The sequence below is a fragment of the Papaver somniferum genome, chromosome 5 (genome assembly GCF_003573695.1).
Source record: "Papaver somniferum cultivar HN1 chromosome 5, ASM357369v1, whole genome shotgun sequence".
Classification (NCBI taxonomy): Eukaryota; Viridiplantae; Streptophyta; class Magnoliopsida; order Ranunculales; family Papaveraceae; genus Papaver; species Papaver somniferum.
In genome coordinates, this window is record NC_039362.1 from 55,118,233 (window position 1) to 55,132,312 (window position 14,080).

At 35.0% G+C, this 14,080-nt stretch overlaps 1 long non-coding RNA gene across 1 annotated transcript; it reads left to right on the forward strand.

The window, feature by feature from the left end:
- The first annotated feature begins 1,511 nt into the window (after window positions 1–1,511).
- Window positions 1,512–4,006, forward strand: LOC113281604. Its single transcript, XR_003326270.1, has 2 exons — window positions 1,512–2,107; window positions 2,439–4,006. It is a non-coding gene; the product is annotated as an uncharacterized LOC113281604 (long non-coding RNA).
- The last annotated feature ends 10,074 nt before the right edge of the window (window positions 4,007–14,080 follow it).

A 14,080-nucleotide genomic window follows, 5' to 3' on the forward strand; every position in this document is an offset into this window, starting at 1 on the left:
AAGATTCAAAAAAATAAAATAATTGCTCAGTGATGCATTAAGCGTGATTATTCATTTAACCACTTTGCTTAAGTGAGGATTGAAGAAAATGATTCATTTAGCAAGATTATTCATTTATCGAGGTTAGATTATAACTTCTATAAAATCTCAACTTTTATCGAATCAATCTACTTATAAAATCCACATCCTTTTAACATTGATGCAATGATTAGATAACAAAAATCAGTCGTAACCGCCACCAACTTATTGTTATGACTAAAATGAAGGAACACTAGGATTTATTCGTTTTTTATATAGATTTTGGGATCCTCCTTTATCTCTCCTCCTCTCTCCCACTCATTCTTCTCCAACAATACTATCAAAAACAACCCTTCTCTGCTCAGAGCTAGTCCAAAAATGGGCTAGATCTGAGCAGATTTCTTCATTATTTCTTATTTTTAAGGCTAGTTAGTAGTTTAGTGTAGTATTTATTATGTTTCCTACTTATCTACACCATTATGGTGGTTTTATCTACTCTTTTGAGGTTTATCTTCGATTTAATGGCGATTCTTGGTTATTGGGTTGGGTTTTAAGATCAATAGTGATGCTCTACATGCTCTCCAATGACGAAATATTCATCTTGGTTGTCTCCGATGACGGAATCTTCATCGGAATCTTCATCATCAACTTATCCGGCGACGGAATATCCATAGGTGATCTTTTTGACGACGGAAGCTTCATCACTAGTTACAAGAGGTTTGAGAAGATCACTCCTACTTTGGGAGCACATCTTTCTATAGAAGAAAAACAAACTAAATGGTTGGAAGTTAATTCCGAGAAAAACCATCCTTCTTCTGATTTAATCAGATCTTATTCATACTTATATTTGTCTTACTCCGGTAATCATTCTCTTTCTCTTGTCGGATTTCTCGGTATTGTATTTTTTACGGTATGTTCTTGTTACTTTGTATTCTCTTATTTTCGATCTTAAACTCATTGTAACCTCGAATTTTGATTAATGAAAAGGTTCCTTGTTTATCAAAAAAAAAAAACATATTAACGAAGGACTGGATTTGAGAACAAAAAAGAAGGCATCCGTTGCAACTTTTGAAGCTACCGTGAGAAAACTCCCACTAATATATATATATATATATATGTAAAACTCCAAATCTACAAGTTGACTATAGTGAACAACTGTTGAAACAATAACTTTATGATCTGTAAGGATATCCCTGTTCGGAGCCGATTAAAGATCAGAGCCACCTAGGAAAATGATGGTGGCTAGCTAGCTAGTTAGATTTTATTTTTGTTTTGTTTTTTTGGGAATTTTGATAAAATACACCCGTTTTCTGATACCCACAAAAATAATGCCCCCGTTTTTTTTGAAAACTCGTTAAAATGTCCTTGTTGTTTAATTTCACGTCTTGGGCCCACATATTGAGTCAATAGTCGTTTACCAAGTCAAAAAAACGAGTCAAATTACCATAAAATCCACAGTAAACCGAAATCTGAGTGAGAGAATAAAACTCATCTTCTTTCATTCAGCCGACAATACTCTTCTTCCTTCTCTCTTCTATTTCTGAAATTGAATAAAGACGCTGATGATGTTGAAATCAAGAGCTTTTGTTGGTGGTCTGAGTTGGATGAGAAGCAAAAATTAAGGGTTTAACAGTTTAGAGATCAGTGGGTATTCATCAAACGAAGTTTGAGAGCAAAGAAGAAAAGGGGTTTTGGGGTTCCTGAATTCTCAAAGTTCGACAGAGAAGAGGGTGTTGCTAATCGAATTACAGAAGAAGAATAAGTGGATTTGAATGAAAGTTTCAGAGAAAGGGATAAATTGAGGTTTTGTGGTCAAGTAATAGATGGGTTTGATGATTCGAGAGGCTTGGAAGGAAGAGAAGAACATGGAGAAATTATACAGGGTTAGGGTTTGATTTGAGTAGAAATTCATGGGGTTGTGAAGATGATTGTGCTGATGGTGAATGAAATTAGAGCAATTGATGATGATTTAGGGTTCTTAGAAGAAGAATCTAGGTCGATTTCATATTCCAGTGTTGAATTGATGATGTTTGCGATTTTGTTCGAGCAAGTACTGGGTTGTCTTCAATGCACACTGTTGCATCTCTTGGTAAGTTTCCATCCATGTTCATATCAATATCAGTGTAAATGGGTTGTTAATGCTTCAAGGAAAGAGTCTAACTTGGAAATTACTATTGTTTTATAGATTTGTTTGATTTTATTTATTTTTATCTTCTTATCTTTATTGCTATATCATTGTAATGGATTTGAATCAACCAATGTATTGGGGATACACTGTTGTTAGGACAAAAAGTGTTTGTGTAATTGACTCACTAAAAAGTCAGTGTTGATTGTGGTTGTGTTGTTGCCAATTCGTATTCTGTTGGTTCAAACACTTTGCAGATTTTAGTCTCACTGGGTGCCTTTTTGTTTTGTGATAGGGAATATGAAGTCTCTTCCGTAAGATATTATGTTAGAGATACTTTCTCGGTGCCACTTGAGTCTGTTTGCGAGTGCAAACTAGTATGCAAAAAGCACTTCATTCGTCAGCTTCACCGGCTGTATGATAAATATGGCAATAATGATGATATCGCTGCTACAGAAGAGGTTGGTCTCCTTTTTGAGATCTAGAGAGGAAGTTGATAGAAGGGGTTCGAACCATGAAGTTGATGTTGTTGTTGTTCTGGTGAGTGCAGGTGGACTTAGATGATATTGCAGGTGGCTGCTTAGATGTATGCTTAGGTCACAGGAGGTGGATATGCTGGTGGCAGTTGGTATGAGCTGAATTGATTGTGCTCGAGTTGGTAATGCAGTTGCAGTTGGAGCTGTTGAATCTGTGAGTGAGATGAAGTTGCGGTTAATGTTGCACCTGGATGTTGAGATTGTTCGAGTCACTGGTGAATTTTAGAGATGGAGAAGAAGATGTTCTCTGCTGGTGATTGTATAATGGAATGGGTTGCAATTGCAGTCCATGTTAATGGAGGAGATGAACTATAGATGTATGCTTAGGAATGAATTGGTACAGTGTGAATACAAGACTGAGAAAGTGATGGTTTGATGTTCAATATATGTATGTTAGGAATTTACAGAGAGGTGTTGCTTGAATTGTAAGGATTTGAGTTGGATTGCTTAGCTCAAACTGGTGACATTACAAGCTGAGTCAAAGATGGAAGCAGAGAGGGGTCTCAACTGAAGTTACTGTGAGATGGTTGGTGATACTGCCATGGCTAGGTAGTGATGAATTCAAGCTTTAATTGACGGAGATGTTGCTGTTGAGGCTTAATGGTAAGCAGAGTACATGATTGTGCTGGTCTGGAGTAAGGGAAGACAATGGATGCGCAGGTCTGAATTGCAGGTGATGGTGGGCAGTTGTGGGATTGAAGCTATAGAAGACTGAAGAGATGGAGGTAATTATGGAGTTGGTATGGTGAAGCTGAAAGAGCTGTATTTGTTGCAATTCATGGAAGTAATATATTGCAGGAAGTTTTGAGGTTATGCAGTTGAGATTTAAATCAAGGATGAAGCAGCTGAGAGTACAGGAATTGCAGGAGCTAGAGAAATGCAATAATGTGCCGAATGTATATGAACTGAGCATGAGAATGGTTGAAAGCATGTTGGTGGACTGCTTTGTATTGTAGAGCATGGTGAAGTGGAGTTGATTTGGAGCAGCAGAAGAAGGGGCCATTATGGCTGGGACTAGACTCGACTCGGCGTTTCAAATCAGTGATTCAAGAAAATCCAACTCTACCCAGGAGGAGGGTTTTTTTGGGCATTTTGACCCTGCCACCAAAGCGTTAACAGCTGTTAACTGTCGTTTACCGCTTTTTTGAATAAAGCGGTCAAGACAAGGGTACTTTAACAAATTTAAAAAAAAAGGGGGCATTTTTTAGTGTAATGTTAAAAGTAGGGGTACTTTATCAAAAAGCCCTTGCTTTTTTCTAGGAGAGAGAAACGGAAAGAACTGTATCCTTGATAATTAATTTTTTAATGATCCACACATATTTACTGATGTCACTGTAGTATAATGGTAAAATCGTTGAATGATGATATCAGTGATCAGTTTGAAACTCGTCAACACCAAATATCCACTACCGTATGCACTTTAATCGTTAACGTATGAGTTTCTCGTGTTCTAGACTTTAATCATTAGCGGGTGAGTTTATTGTGTTTTAATGGTTTTCGCTAATAGAGCTGGCAAACGGGCGGGACGGGTCTGGCTTGTGACCAACCCGCGGGTTACGGGTTAATACAAGCCTGAGCTCGCGGGTTGAAATTCTTCACGGGTGGTCATTTATCCCACCCGTGCCCGTCCCGGGTAAAGCTCGCGGGTTCACGGGTGCTCACGGGTTAATTTCTAACTATCTTTGAGAGTCGTATCCCTTCTCTTATTCTCTCTTAGTCTTCTTTTTTCTTATTTCTTCTTCATCTTCGTTTTTCTTGAGTTCTTTTCCGAGCGATTCTGAGAGTTTGTGAGAGATCGATTGAGAGAAGTGTTTGATGAAACTATTATATGATGGAGGTGTTGTTGTGGTGGTGAATCTTTAAGGAGGAGAGTCAGGGGATTGATATAGTTCTGCTCGAGATGATGAAATAGAGAAGTAAAATTAGGGTTTCTGTTAATTGTTTGGAATTTGATACGAGAAAGGATTAAGAAGATTTAAACGGAACTACAGGATGGGTTTGTTTTGTTGAAGATTTTGGATGTTGAATTATCGATTGGAGATTGTTCTGATGAAGAATCAAAACCAGGTAAATTTAGGGTTTCAGTTTTGATTGATTTCTTTATGAAATTGAATTTGTTTTGGTATAATATTTCATGGTTTTGTTATTGATTAAGGTAGAGATGATTGTATAGGATTTAATTTTGATTCTAAGAATTAGGGTTCTTGTTGTTCTTCCCCAATTAGGAATTAGAGTTCCTGAATCGAGTTGTTTCAGTTAGGGTTCTAAGTTGATTTAATTTTAGTTTCTGAATCGAGTTGTTTCAATTATCGAGTTTTGTTGGTACTAATGGAACTAAGGCTTGAGTTTGGGATGGAGTGGAGCTGCATGTATTTGTAGTTAGAGTTATGTTGATGTTCAGTGATGGGTTCATGTGTATGTGAAATTGAAAGATGGGTCTGAGCTGAGGTAATTTTATCTGTTACGATTGTTTCTGAGATATGAAATTCAGAGAAGAAGAAGCCATAGGAATTGTGGGTTTGAATCAAGAGTTCAGGGAAGAATCAAGATGGGTTCATAGTCATTGTCAAGGAATTGAAGGAGTTGTCGATGCTGTGAAGATGAAATGGGTTTAATCGGTTGCAGAAGGAGATTCAATTGGTGGTGATGTTGATACTGCAGCTCAGTTCAAGAACGAGATTTCAGAGAATCAAATTAGTGATGTTGATATGAGGAACTCAGTGGGAAGAAGAACAATGGATTGGGGAGGTAGTGATTGATTTCTGCTGTCGAAGAAGAGGCTGGACTGGAGCCTGGATCTGTTTCTGTTGCTCTTTCACAGTACGGGAATGAAATTACGGGTTTACGGGCCAGCCGCGGGTTTCACAGTACGGGTCGGGTTAACCCGTTTCTTCACAAGCCACTAATTATACAACCCGCGCCCGTCTTGTTTAGTTACCATCCGGGACGGGTGCGGGTTTTCACGGGACGGGACGGGTCAACCCGCTGGTTTTGGCTTGGTTTGCCAGCTCTATTCGCTAACCTTTTTTTTCTTCTTGTTTTTTAATCTCACATAGCTAGCTCATAGCTGGCTGGTACACGTAGTAGTCATTTTCTACTGCGTATTTGATATGCGTAGTGTACTAACTACTAGTCAGTAACGAGAATGAATATACAAATTAGTACGGAGGAGTCTAAATACATCCATCCAGTTTCTTTAAATACCCACAAAAACACTATGTCAACATCCTCATAGAAATTCACCGCAAATAGATTATGGAGTATGGCTAGGTCTATTCATAATCAGTGGACTTTCGCGTCCCAATCTAATTAACTATCACCAATTCAAGAATTAATCAAAATACGTATGCGTATACAACTGATGAAAACGTAGATAACATAGTATATTACTGCTAAATAAAGTATATACTAATCCTATAAAAGGGTAAGTGCTGAAACTATCATGTCCATAGATATTGATCAGAGTAATTATTTATGTGTTCTAATATTCTTAAACCGTATTATCAGTTATATAATTCATTTCCACCTTAATAATTTATACGAAATTGGTCAATTAACTCAAACGGCAATTTCTGGATAAAAAAGATATAATAAAATTTGATATTGTTTAAATGGACGAGACGAGAATGTAAAAAAAGTCAGGATGTAAACACTTCCATCCTACCCATTTTCAAATATTATTTCTTATTTTTAATTTAAATGAGGATGCATCCAGTTTCAACTTCGCTATTTTTTAAGTTTAAGTCAGGATGAATCTAGATTCATTCTTGCTATTTTTTTGGTGTCCATTTGGTTAGAAAAAATGAATTTATACAATAGTTTGGTTTTTTGGTCTTGGTGGGATTGGAACTTAGGATCTATTGGTCACTAAGGACACTAGCTCATTTTCACTATTTGTGAATGAACCTTTAGTCCCACATAGGGAAAACTCAAGATGATACCTCTCCATAAGTATTGAATTTTTTGATATTAGAGTGGCCCTTGGGTCATTAGCACTTTTGTGCGAGAGAGAGGACTTAGGCAATGGGCTAGTTGGTGCAATCGCACATTTTCACACACGCGCGGTGCTTCGCACCGAAGCACGCCGCCGTCCGTGCAGGCCGGGCCGGGCTCGACTTATATATTTTGGCAAAATTTCTTTTGAATTATCGAATTAATATTTGAAACAAAATAATTCTTTGGGAAACATTATGTTTATGCATGAACATTAATTTGCATGAACGTTTTATATCAAACTTAAATTTGCATGAACGTTTTTATATCAAACTTAAATTTGCATGAACGTTTTATATCAAACATAATGACGCATGAACGTTTCAAATCGATATTAAGTGATGCATGAACGTTTAAAACCGTTGGAAAAAATCTGAATTAATTGAAATTGTTTTAATGCGCGTTTATGAGACCTCTCTCTATTTTTCCCTATATAAAGCGATCACTTTCTCTCATTTCGTTTTGTGTCCAGAAGAGCTACTATCCTCTTCTTTTCGTCTTATCCCCCTGTGTGGTCCTTTATTTTTCATTCCGTGCGCAATCGCTGTTGAGGTCGTAAGAGTGGGCAAGTACTGTAGTGCTAACAGTGCTTGCAACGGGCAGTTTTATCCTGAATACGAACTTGACCACAGGGTATAGGCATCACTCATTCTTGAGGCGTACCGGTCAAATATCGTGTTAAGGACAGCGTGTTGAACACGTGACTCTGTCCTCTGTTTGCAGTCCAATTGAGTGTTTATTTACCTTCCAGAAATTAATCTTTTTATTCTAACATCTTTCTTGAGTGTTTTATTGTTACAGACGCAACACATTTCACCCATACTAATTTTTACTCGTCCATTAAAACCATGTTTTTAAAATATTTGGAAAATTGATCCAATTTCTCAATAATTTAGTCGCAAATTAGTGAGAAAAATTAACAGTAGGTATAATCGCATGTCTCTGCAAGTTTGCATGAAACAATAGTATTGAGACAGAGATTTAAGAAACGTCAAATTTGGAGTGGAGCGTACAGTACATATTAGACTATAGTAGAATTCTTCGCAGTATGTACAAGCTAAAAAATCCGGCTTATGAAACGGTTGAAAGGCCAATCCAAAGGTTCAAATATTGAAAAATTTCTTGTTGAAATTAAGAAAAAGAAATATTATCATTGACGTTGAAAATACAGCATTAGGGAAATAATATACTGGAATCTTCATATAATTTAGTTTGATGGTCCATATTTTTGACCCCTTTTAAATTTAAGTTCATGTTGATTCAACATGATGAGCGTTGTCTTCGTGGAAATCTGACTTAGTGACTATGTATATTTATTTTTATATTCCCCAGTGGCCTCGTGTCACGGTGATTGCATGGTCGTGAATAAGTATGAATACAACAAAGTACAGACTTATACGGATGCCAAGTTGGATTAACACTTTTTTTTCTTTTCATTTTATCGGCGAACTTAGAAAATATGTTAAGAACTTACTAGAACACGGCTGTCACGGTGGGACAGCCGATTGAAAAAATCGGTGCGCAAATATCATTTTTCCTGACATGACGGAAAAGTATCATTTTTCCCTGACACGTCGTGAAAGTGTCAACTTTGTTACACGGGATAAAAGTATCATTTTTCCTGACACGGGGGTGAAAATATCACTTTTCTTGAAACGGAAAGCGGATGCATAAACCAAAATATGGCTGCATAATATGGCTACATAAAGTATTATGTATCCTTTGTGGTGGTTTGCATAATGAATATACATTTAATTTTCCATAATTGTGCCTAAAATGATAAACAACTCCAAATTTTTGGTAAAAACTCTAAATTTGATATTGTTGTTTGTACTCATTGCGTAGATTTTTTTAAAGCCATTCCAACGAGATAAAATTTGTAAACCAAAGCACGGATTTTTAGATATGTTATATAAGAATTTGGTTGCCAATTATACCCTTGCAAAAATAGGATACATTTATAGTAATTGGAATAAAAGGGAGAGGCAATTTGGAAATTTCCAGGATATGACACCAAACCACCCAAATTCAATCTTTTTGTGTCAAATTGGAAACAAAAGTCACGTCACAGACTGGCATAAAATCACCATATATAGAATCCTCCCTCGCTTCGCTCGGTCGGCCTAACAAGCTGTAAGTAAGTAAAAGCTCAAAGAATCTGCAAACCCGACAACATGATATATACCAAGCTTAAGATACACTCCAAACAAACCCAAAGGCTCACTGGCTAAGGATTTAATTTACAAAAAAAAAAAAAAAAACATTATCTTAATTGGCAGTCACACAATCCAAGCTAATATCCCTTAAATCCGCTACATTTTTCCTCAAATACTTTCAATGTTCGCAGAACTAGGGCTGAACATGGTTTCGGTTTTTCGCTGGAATCGGACCAAACCAGACCAATTAGGAAGAAACCAAACCGAACCATTTACTAATGGATTGGTTACGGTGTGGAAAGTGGAAAACCGAAAGTGTTGGTTTTGGTTTGGTTTGACCTCTAAAACCGAACCAAAAACCATTAGAAAACCGATTAATTTTTAAACTTAGTTTCTACCTCTAATTTACAAGTATTAGATTATACCCATTGATTTAGAGGATAAATAGAAACCCTAAAACTAATATTTCATTATGATACTCTCCCTCTTTCTCTTTCTCCTTCTCTCAGTCGCCTCCCTTCTCCACCCCCAACTACAGCCGCTGCTACTCGACTTTTTTCTTCCCGTCTTCCTTCTCTTTTATTTGTCAATAACTAAATTAAGATATATTATATATCTTCTTTTGATATCTATAATTAGAGTAAGCTTTAACTATTCTTGATATTTTTTTTATTTTTTTTCTCTGTAAATTTGTGTAAACCAATACTATCGGCAACTACGATTTTTTATATGTAGATTTGTGTTCTTTTTTTTTTTTGGTTTGACATAATTATTGGTTAACCAAAAACCATTGGGACAAACCGAAACCAACTGGAACCATTTGGAAACCAAACCAATGGTTAATGGATTGGTTTGGTTTAGATTTTTAGAAACCAATAGTATTGGTTTCGGTTTTGGTTTGGCTAGAAACCGAACCAAAACCGACCATGAACAGCCCTACGCAGAACCATCTCGGAAAATGATATTATAATGACCCTTTCAAATTGATCAGCAAATACAGGCAGGAATGACTGGCTACAAAACTTTTCCCAACGGATGAAGAGTACGAGTTCTACGTCCCTTGATGATTCTATCGGTGCACTTAGACATAAAACCAACGAAACCCACAACATCCCAAAATAAATACTTTTAAATATTGGACGAGAAATATTACATTAATACTTTGTTAATTAACTTTTTTCTTCTCTCCACTTTCAAAAACTAAAGAAAAGCTTTTTCAGTATTCAGATCTAGTCCATTTTAAGGCCTAGATTTGAGCAAAAGATTTCATGCATTTAGTAATATTAGATATAGTTGATTTTGATTTATGAGTTATTTTCGTTGATTTTAATAATTTCTTCGCTAAATTTTTATGTTTGCTATTAAGACGATTTTATCTGCACTTTTATATTGTTTCTTTCTAACGTTTCTTCGTGTTTGGTTATCTTGATACAAGTACGCCGGCTGCTCGGTACTGGAAATATCAAGTTCTTCTTTGTCATAAAAATCTAGATCTAGGGTTTCCAGGTTATTCACCGGAGATGAAGAACTTTTGGGAAAATCACTCCTCTGTCATAGGTCTAAGTAGAAAATCCATCAGAATTGTCGAATTATGAATTCGAATAACTTCTCTTCTCCAATCTCGAAGTACAAGATTTGGGTGCTATCATCGAAGATCGCGCTTTCTCTTTGCAATTTATTTGCGTTTTGCAGCTTCTTGTTTTTTATCCTTTTCATGTTATGATGTACTTGTTTTTCTTGAAAACCATCGTATATAGGCTTTTTATTTGGAATGAAATACTTATGGTTTAATGATAAAAAAAAATAGAAATAAATAATAAGGATTTAGGGACTTCAATTTTATGGTAGATAATGTTGCTAAGTATCGCAGGAGAAACAATGTGAAGGTAAATGGTCCATTTATAACCCTTCCTTTCTTCACCATTCTGTATAACTGTTTTTATTAATGAATTTCATTTCTATCAAAAAAATAAATACGGATGAAGTCACCGATTATAAATAAATTGCATAGAGAAATAGCTTTATATAAGCACAAGGATATTTAAATTTGAAAGAAAACTATAGTGACAAATAATGAGAATAAGTATCTACTTTTTTTATAAGAGATGCTCCAAATATACAGAAATACCTGTAATCTTGTTAATGCAAAAAAATATAGAGGTCTAAAATCTCTTAGGTTGAATGTGGGCTCAAATCTCTTGAGTCATTAACGTTTATAAATTGAGAATACGTAACAAGCCACATATTAAACATTAATATTCGAAGAAATCGTCATCAAAACGAAAGGAAAAATGTTCTTACGGCCCAAAAGTCGGGTGGGAAGGGTCAAACAAACATCATAATACATATTATTTGATTAACAATCAACTAAAACTTACGGAGAAAATAAAGAAATCTCTGCCTGTATCAAAACCACAAAAACCAAATTCGAGCAAAGTAAAAGTAACATCTATTAGGGTTTTCAAATGAGAGAAATGGAGAGTGAACGACCACATGGAACAGTGTATCTTTACTAACACGAACTGATAAAAATACTAGGTCCTTATTTAAAGTAAAATGTTGTAAACACCGATGGTAAGTAACATGTTGAATTAATATTTTTATGAGATTAATAAGTATTACTCCCTCAGTCCCACAATAATCGATACTCTTATTCTGAATTTTCTTATTTGTAGTCCATGGATTCGTTAGACATAACCCATATTATTTATAACCCGGAGATTATTGTGATTTTGTTTAATATTACTCATTTCATAACCGAAAAAATCTAGTTGAGTTCATTTTTTTTAATTCTTTTTCGTGTCAACTGGAATTACTTATTACTTCTGAAACAACCAATTAATTCCTTTTATCCACCACAATTTTCTTCACTTTACATAGGTTCCAAAAGTGATGCTCATTGTAAAAGATGTTTTATGCAGATATTAGCAAATCAAGTAATATATTTTCATTATTTTTTATTTTTATTTTCTTCTTGCAAGGCTTAACCTCAAAGAAAGAAGACGTAAAAAGAAACAAAATGGATAACATGTTACGACCTATCTGAATCTACAGGAAGGAAGATATGATTTGTCACTTCCCATTACTGCATAAGTAAAAGATGTTGGATTATTCCGACATTGATTTCCTGCCCAATCCCCAATTTCGCTAATAAATCTGCGACTCGCATTACCTTCTTTTTTTATATAGATAAGAGAGCAAATTGAATTGTCGACTAAATCTTAAACAAGATTACTATTTTTCCAACCTCCACGGAAATAAAGAAGAGTTTGATAGAGATCTGATTACATGTATTACCAAATTCGAGTCATTCTCATGGCTTGAGCAATCTTAAAAGTATGAATTTCTCCCTAAAACTCTGCGACATAAAAATATGTGTACTAATAAAATTCATAAAGAGAGTGCCAGGTTACATCAATGATCTTGGGAGCTTTGAAAGCCTTCCCTTTAACGTTTAAAAATCTCAATATGCATAACTCTGCAGTATCATTGGGTGTGTATATTTTTTTCCTAATCTTCCATACTCAAAAATTAACAACTATATTTCAACTTTGCATCTACTTGTGCAATTCATGATTTATATGGGAATACCAAGATTAGCAGGGTCATTTGAACGATCAGACAGTCAGGATTTGTTAAGATTTGTTTTTCCTTTATGTAATGGTATTTTCTTAACTAAAGTCGGTATTCCCCTTTATATTGACAAGTTGAGTGCATGTGCCTTGCACATGGGCTGAAAAACATGTCACTGTTTAATCTAAAACTTATTTCAGATTCAGTTTCTTTAAACCCTTAATTATCATAAGCCGAAAAATTTGATTACGAACTAATAATTTGAATTGTAAAACGATTACATATTATGTAACCCTAATTTTCAACAAACAAGAACGATAAAGAGAAAAAAAACATTTCCATGGTGTTTGAAAACTGGACTATATTGTTTTTCAATTCCGTCCCTTCTAAGGAAATTAGTTGTTGTGAAAACCCCATCCCTATGTGCAGACACCAAAAAAGTTCGGGAATCTCTCATATCCGACGGCTGAATTTTAAGACTTATCAGATCTAACTGCTCAATTTTGTGTCGGCTTCATATTTTACTAAAATTTCTGTTCGGGCTTGCTTGAGGGGAGATATAGTTCTGTTAATTCATTGAGAGGGTGTTTGACAACTAGAAACTGAAGTGCTTATGCTTCCAAAGAACAAAAGCAACTCTCAAAATTCAGAAGTAAAAAAAAAAAAATTACTATAAAAAGTTAATAAACTCATAAGAAATTGTATCGCCAAACTAACATGTGGATTTTCGATTTTATTAAGTCGAAAACTTATTTTTTATATGAAATCCATGGTTAAGAATATTAATAATTAATATGTCATAACTGTGGGGATTCCACCACTTTACCAAAACCAAATTGTTTGTGAAATATCTTATCACAGATATTCTCTAATACTTAGAGGCTAGGGGGCGTAAAATTGAAATTTTAATGTATCAGCTCAATCGCCCGCTTTAATTTTGATCATCCATTTGTAATCCTTATTAGATATAACTTGTCGTGTAGAAGTTTCAAAGATAATGAACCGAGAGAAATATTAGGAAAATCATAATAACAAGTTTTAGAGCGTTGCTCGGTCGAACTTGCAAGTGTTGATATCTCAAGCTTCTTGTCAAATTTAGTTGATCAAAACTATATCTTGATTTCTAGTCTACTACGTAGTCATGTCTTGATTTAGGAAAGAAGTGTGTAGCTGAGCGTCGAACGTCACCGCGTTCACCATTTGAAGAAGAAGATCAACTGAATACTTTGGGTGGGATATCAACTGAAGAACTCTGGAGAACTTCGTCGACAAAAGATATGTGAAAACTGAACCATCTATTAACTCAGATATATTATATTGTATATACTATAATGAGACTAAGTCGTATGAGTAAGTAGACTTTAAATTATTGCGCAATGAAAATTTTGAGTTGTGTTTATTCCAAATATATTTCTCAAAATATGAGTTAAGGTATATGTCATTCGAACAATTTATTGTTCAGGATGATCAATTGAAAATAGCCTTGAACAATGATATGTGTGAGATTATCATTACTCAGGAATGTTTCGATTTGATTCATTTTAATCATGTGAAAATAACCTTGAACATTTTATATGATCCGTGTGAGACAATCATCTAATGTTAACTTGGGATGTTTCGTATTGATTAAGTAATCATTTGAGAACTACTTGGAACAAGTGGTATGTGTAAGATTACCA